This window comes from Protopterus annectens, chromosome 8.part0 (genome assembly GCF_019279795.1).
Source record: "Protopterus annectens isolate FY-2018-M chromosome 8.part0, PAN1.0, whole genome shotgun sequence".
Taxonomy (NCBI): Eukaryota; Metazoa; Chordata; order Ceratodontiformes; family Protopteridae; genus Protopterus; species Protopterus annectens.
Genome location: NC_056741.1, coordinates 1,886,923,289 through 1,886,930,360, shown reverse-complemented (window position 1 = coordinate 1,886,930,360; position 7,072 = coordinate 1,886,923,289). Strand labels below are relative to the sequence as shown.

Below are 7,072 nucleotides of genomic sequence, written 5' to 3'. Positions count from 1 at the left end.
ACATTGAGTATAAACACATTTTGTTGATATGGTACAAGGCTTGGGAACCAAGGTTAAAGAGTTGTGTAGAAATTTACATGGTTTTGGTATTATTATTAGGAGATACTTCAGACACAGTTAAATTAGTTTGTTTGGAATGAGTTGCAGAAAGTCATTGTCGTGCAGTCCACTCGAGTGTCAGTGCAGAAGTCAGTTCAAATATCCAGCATTCCAGAATATTATAGGTTCATAGGTAGGTACTAGGCTATCGGGCCTAGGGCCTATACATGCCTAGCCAAAAAGGTACCCTGGCTTTCGCCACCCAAGAAAATTATTTTCCTGTGCCCCTGTTGAGCAGAGCCACAGAGGTGATCCCTGGGGTGAATTTCCTATTTCCCATCCAATTATCAAGATTTTTCTTGAAGAGTGCGAATGAGGAGCTTTGTTTTATATAGATAGGGAGTTTGTTCCAGAGTATGGGAAATTTCTGGGATTAATAATATACTGATAATATAATATACTAAAAAATAATTATATTATTCAGGAGGATAGGAATGTGAGTGCAGAAATTATGGGCATAATTATAAGAATATGAGTGCAGAAACTACAATTATCAGCATTGTTACATTCTGAGTACAGAATTTATGGAAAGTACAATTAGTGCAGACATTACAGACATGAAGATTTGATTTGGATACTGTTGACATTTACCTCCACTGTACATAATAAAACATTCTTAACTGAACTACAATGTATGGAAGCTTTATTCTGAAAGGTACAAGAAGATCTGGCCCATAAAGGATATACTGGCACCTGTTCTGCAAAAGTTTGGGTAATTAACAGATAATGATATTCACTCCAATCTTGTTACAGTTTCTTCCAGTTATTTCCAGTTCATTCCAGTATTCTACTGTCAAATCAGTTCTTACAGGGGGCCCTACCTCTAAAAGGTCACATCTTCTTTGAATCTGAGATATTTCCTTTTCTTTCCATATGAATATTTTTTTTCTTCCTGGCTATAGCATCTGAAAAAACATTTCTTCTACAACACAATCTGAAGAGATATTTTCTTCAGCTTCTGACTCTAAGGAGTCTGGAGAAGACACCTGCAAGATGTAGTACATCCCAATCTCTTCAGTATCAGATTGGGAGTCACTATCTTTAGGAGAAGAAGACCTCTTCCTTTTTAGAGGTGAAGAAGTAGGGAAGCTAGACTGTAAAAAAAAGTCCTTTAGCAAAGGACACTTATGAGGACAGAACCGGAGGCAGAGAGATGTGCTTTGTCTTTTGACTTGTCTTTTTATCAGTGTCCAAAGACAAACGTCTTATTGTATCAAGCATATGGACTCTCCTTTTACCAGGACTTGAGGAATGCTGTCTGACTCTTCCAATATTATTAAGTGTGGTTCTCCCCCTTCTTCCTGGTGGTAGGCACATGTCCAGCCTGAGAGTATGTGCCAGACTCCCAACCATTAGTGGCTTCCCTAGGAGCAAAAACAGAGGGGTCAGAAGAGAGAGTCAGATGGTCTGAGGACTCTGAAAGGGCCACAGCAGAGTCCTCCATCAATAATTTTGGAAAGAGGATAAAGAAAAAATCCACTTCAGGCACCTTTCTAACTGTCTTTCTTTTCTTAGGAGCTGGGGGCAGGGGCATCTGAGATACCACCACCAGAGTCCATAGCTGTTTTCTTCAGTGCCTGAAAACCACTGGTTCTCTAGATAAATGTTAATGGAACTGAGCCAACTTCTGCACCACTGACAGAGGTTTCTTTTTGCCTCTATAAGCTCTTCAGTACTTCTGGATACAGCAGTCTTTCATCACCATTACTTTTTACAACTTTTTATTTCATAGGACTGGGTTCTTCCTCTGTTACTGGGGTTCTTCCTATACTAGGGTAGGGGGCTCATACAGTGCTATGCAAACCAATCCCATACCTTATGTGAAGACTATTCAGAGGCATCTTCCTAGCTATTCATTTTCCTACCCCACTACTCTCCTTTCTCCTACACTTATCATAAGAACATAGGTAAATACTAGGCTATCAGTCTGTAGACTATTACAAGCCTAGCTAATAACCACAGTTCAGAATGAAACCCTGTACCTGATATCTGTAAAGCAAAGACCTTAACAGTTATGCTAAGCCCATCACCCAGCCTTTCACATTTTTCTATTTTGCTTATAAAAGCAAAAGTAGTCTTTTTAACATCACTCTCAGTTGCTTGGTCACTTAGCCCTGTGGTGCCTTGCTAATGCACATATAACCAATAGCTCCCCATCAGCCACATTGGTAGCATCCCTGCTTTACATGGGGAATTAGCCTTTTCAGCAACTGTACTTGACAACAGAGCAATACAAGATAAATGTCATGGTCATCAAATGTAACTAGTGAGAAATTTCTCACTTATGCTCCTACTTTCCATGATTTTCCTGTGTCTGATTATGTAAAATATGCAATATGTATGTGACACACTTGGAGTAAAGCCTCCTAAACAGAAATGACTACAGAAAGGCTGAAAAACTAAGAAACACTAATAGAAACAGATTTGCTTATAGCATGCTGCCAAGAATGTAAATGCTATGATAAGATAACTCATTCAGACAGGTGAATACAAAATCTTAACTCTGTAAAAACAAATATTACATTATCTATCTACATCCCCCCATGTATATATCCTAATGTATCAAAATGCAAACGCATTGTCATTCAAGTGAACAATGCCAGCATTTCAAAGGTCAACATAATGAAAGATTAACAAGAAAAAAATGTTGCAAAAAGAAACAGTTTCCTTTTGTGATCCAATCACCAAAACCCTATCATGCATTCATCATTTTTCTGAATAGTGCCTTACCCACATGCATTCAGTATTTCACTATTACATAATATTAAAACTTTGATGTTGAATGGAATACAGGATCACATTTCGCTGTCACCCATTCTGTCAATGAGCACCCAGTTATATGTATGCTAACATACATAGTTTATAACTTAAAATGTCGACTAAAATTCAGATCAACTTACAGGGATGGAATGTTTAGCTGAAAAACAAAAACAATGCCAAATGAAATGATTTTGACCCTATATATATATATATATATATATATATAGATATATATAGATATGTATATACACGTGTGCGTCTGTGTGTGTGTGTGTGTACACATACATGGACATGAATACACACACACATACATAAGCATCCAGATACTGCTTTATATTCATGGAGTACATCTGTAAATAAATTTATAAGGATAAAGACAGATGTCCTCAGGAACGTACTCGTTCATGTCAGGTAACTTGCTAGCACTCAGCAATTCAATTACATTAGCAAACTTAAAAAAATAGCTACATTTTTACATGATGCCAAAGTTGAATAAATAATCTGCAATAATTAAAATTTAAAAGTTCTCACTAAATTTGCTGTTCACTCACCCCTTTTCATATCAGACATGTTTCAAAACTCTATACCTAAATCTTTTGTGTTGTCTTGTCTATATAAAATAACCACCTGCCTTCTCACATAGCCACATAAATCACTTGACTCATGAGACACTATACCTTCAGTTCTTACAAAACTTTTTGATAAAAGGATGTATAGATTCTTTTGCAGCTTTACTCAATTTACGTGCACTGCAATTTTTGTTGTATTTTTCGGCTTTTCCCGGTTAGGGGTCGTCATAGCGAAACTCTGGTCCGCTAATGATTGGTAGTTGATTTTTACGTGCCGAGTTACCAGCCCTGATGCACAACCTTCAGTGAAGGTACGCCCATTCATGCATGTCTCCACGCAGAAGACGTTCTAGCTGAGAATTGAACCGGACAGCGTCTTACTGTGAGGCGACAACGCTACTGCAGCACCACCACCGCGGTTACGTGCACTGCAATTAAAATACTTAAAACAGCAATGTGTTACTGACTGCAACCTGCAAATCTTTTATGCATATCTCAATCATAACCCTTCAAACATACAAAAAGTACAGTTTTGTACCTACCATAAATGTAGATGTTCGAAGATCCACATTGCTGCAGTCCTAACACTTGGGTAGTCCGCTGTCCCAGTCGGCCCGAATACCAAAGTATATGGCTGACGTCGGTCAAGGCGCATTAGTCTGACGTCAGGACGTCAGGGTACAAATGCGCATGACCGACGTCATATCCTCAGTCTTTTCTTGCCCCAGATGTCAGAAGACCCTAAAAAGATAAGGCCTAAACCAAAAAACACCAAACACTCCTGCACCAAATATATATATATATACAATATATACAAATTTACAAGAGTATAACCCCACCCACACAACCACCCCTAAACACAGAGGGAAGGAGGGAGGGATTGGACTGCAGCAATGTGGATCTTCGAACATCTACATTTATGGTAGGTACAAAACTGTACTATGTTCTTCATACCACACTGCTGCAGTCCTAACACTTGGATAGAATCCCAAAGCAGAGGTAAGGGAGGCTGGCAAATCATAAAGAAGCAGGAGCTGTCAACATGCCCTGCAAAATAGCCGTGGCAAAACCAGCCCTAGATTTAGAGTAGAGAGGAAGGTGGTAATGCTTAGAGAAAGTATGCACTGAACTCCAAGTAGCTGCCTCCAAAATATCCTTAGTTGCCACCCCCCTTAGAAATGCTGTTGAAGTGGCAGTAGCCCTAGTGGAATGAGGCCTAATCCCAGCTGGAATCTCCTTGCCATGATGGGAATAACAAAATGCAATGCAAAACCCAATCCACTTAGAAATAGTTTGTTTTGACACAGGCTTGCCCTGAGAACTCAAAGCAAAAGAAACAAACAACTGCTGAGACTGCCTAAAATCCTTAGTCCTGCTTAAATAATAACGCAACTGCCTGTGTACATCTAAAGTGTGCAAAATCTTTTCCCCTTATTTTGGGGATCTGCATAAAAGTAGGCAAATGAATAGTTTGGTTCAAAGCCACACTAGAAACCACCTTAGGCATAAAGGAAGGATTAGTACGTAATGATACCCTATCCTTATGGAAAATCAAAAAAGGCTCAACCGCCATAAGGGCCTGCAATTCAGAAACCCTTCTTGCAGAAGTAATGGCCAACAAAAAAGCAGTCTTCCATGACAAATATTTCAACTCAGCAGTGGCGGAGGCTCAAAAGGTTGTAGAGTAAGTTTCTCCAACACAAAATTGAGATCCCAAGCAGGAGTAGGAGCTCTACGTGGGGGTCTTATATGCTTTGCCTCTCTAAGAAATTGCTTGAACAAAGGATGAGAAAACAATGGTGGGTCACAATCATAGTGAGCTGAAATTGCTGCAGCATGAATCTTAATGGAAGAGAAAGACAACCCTTTGTCCAATAACTCAGTCAGATATTGAAGAGCCACACTCAAATTAGGCTCAGAAACCTCCAAATTCTTTGCTGCACTCCAAAATAAAAATCTCTTCCATTTTTCTGCGTACACTTTCCTTGTACTAGGTCTTCTGGCTTCCATAATCACATTCAAAACTTGTTGAGGAAGTTGAGACCTGCTGTGTTTCAAAACAGAATATGCCAGGCTGTTAGATGAAGAGAGTTTAGCTTGACATTGAGTAGATGACCGTCCCTCTGAGACAATAGGTGTGGAATCAAAGGTAAAGGCCATGGAGGCTTCCTTACCAGACTCCTCAGTAATGGGTACCAGTGTTGCCGAGGCCAATCTGGAGCTATTAAAATCATCCTTGGCTTGTCTTGTCTGACTTTTAGGAGTACCTTTGGGAGAAGAGGCAGAGGTGGAAAGGCATACACATGAAGATTTGTCCAACTGAAAGAAAGAGCATCCACTTTCCAAGCTGTGTGATGAAACCTTTTTGTGCAAAACTTTCGCAGCTGGTGGTTTAGTGGAGAAGCGAACAGATCTATGTCTGGAGTTCCCCATGACACTGTCAATTTCGAAATACACGAAGATCCAGTTTCCACTCGTGGGGATCCATGATTTGTCTGCTTAACACATCTGCTAAGGAGTTCTGTGCTCGCGGCAGAAACCTTGCCTGAAGAGTTAGTTGCAAGCTGAGCGCAGTCTCCCATAAAATCATTGCTTGCCTGCATAGAGGTAAGAATGTGTTCCCCTTGTTTGTTGATGTACCACATGACAGTTGTGTTGTCTGTTAGAATCAACACCTGCCCTGGAAGAAGTAACTCCTTGAAAGCCATTAATGCAAACTGGACTGCTAACATCTCCTTCATGTTGATATGTAGATGCTGTAGTCTGGCACGCCACTTGTCTTGTATCCACTTTCCATTCAGATGAGCTCCCCAAGCTAAGTCTGAGGCATCTGTCGTTAGAATCTGACTCGCCTCTGGCTGGGTCACAGAGAGTCCCTTGTTTAGGTGACATTCCTGAGCCCACCACAAAAATTCCTTCTGAATGCAAGGTATTATTTGAATGACAGTGTCCAAATCCTGGCAGTGCTGTGTCCATACATTTTTGAGATACCATTGCAGCTTCCTCATATGCAGTTTGGCATTGGGAAGCACCAGAATACAAGATGCCATGAACCCTAAGGCTTGAAGGACTGTCCTTGCAGTCAGCCCGGACTGAAGAGATAGTTGATGGAAGTAAAGGGAAAGATTCTTTTGTTTGTCCGGGGTTAAAAAGGCCATCTGGGTTGCTATATTCAGTCTCACACCCAGAAAGCACATGTCTTGAGAGGGTACTAGACTGGACTTTATTTCGTTCACATAATACCCCAGGCATCTTAGCACTGCTATCACATATTCCAAATGCTGTAAAAGGTCTTCCTTTTCTTGAGCCAGAATCAGGCAGTCGTCCAAGTAAGGATAGATTTGTATTCCTTTTAGCCTGAAGTAAGCTATCACTGGAGCCAGAACCTTTGTGAATACTCTGGGCGCAGTAGATAAGCCAAAGGGCAATGCAGAGAACTGATAATGGGAATTCCCAGCTCGAAAACGCAGATACTTCCTGCAACTTAGTCTGATAGGTACATGAAGGTAAGCCTCCTTGAGATCTAAAGTTACCATCCAGTGATCCTTGCCCAGCAGAGGTAAAAGCTGTTGTAACGTCAACATTTTGAACTTGGGAATGTCTAGATAAGTGTTGAGGATAGATAAATCCAAAATTGGTCTCCA

The 7,072-nt window shown here is 40.3% G+C and overlaps 1 protein-coding gene across 1 annotated transcript in view; it reads right to left on the bottom strand.

The window, feature by feature from the left end:
- KCTD19 (potassium channel tetramerization domain containing 19) overlaps positions 1–7,072 on the bottom strand; it is a 955,229-nt gene that overhangs the window by 621,313 nt on the left and 326,844 nt on the right. The window lies entirely within an intron of this gene.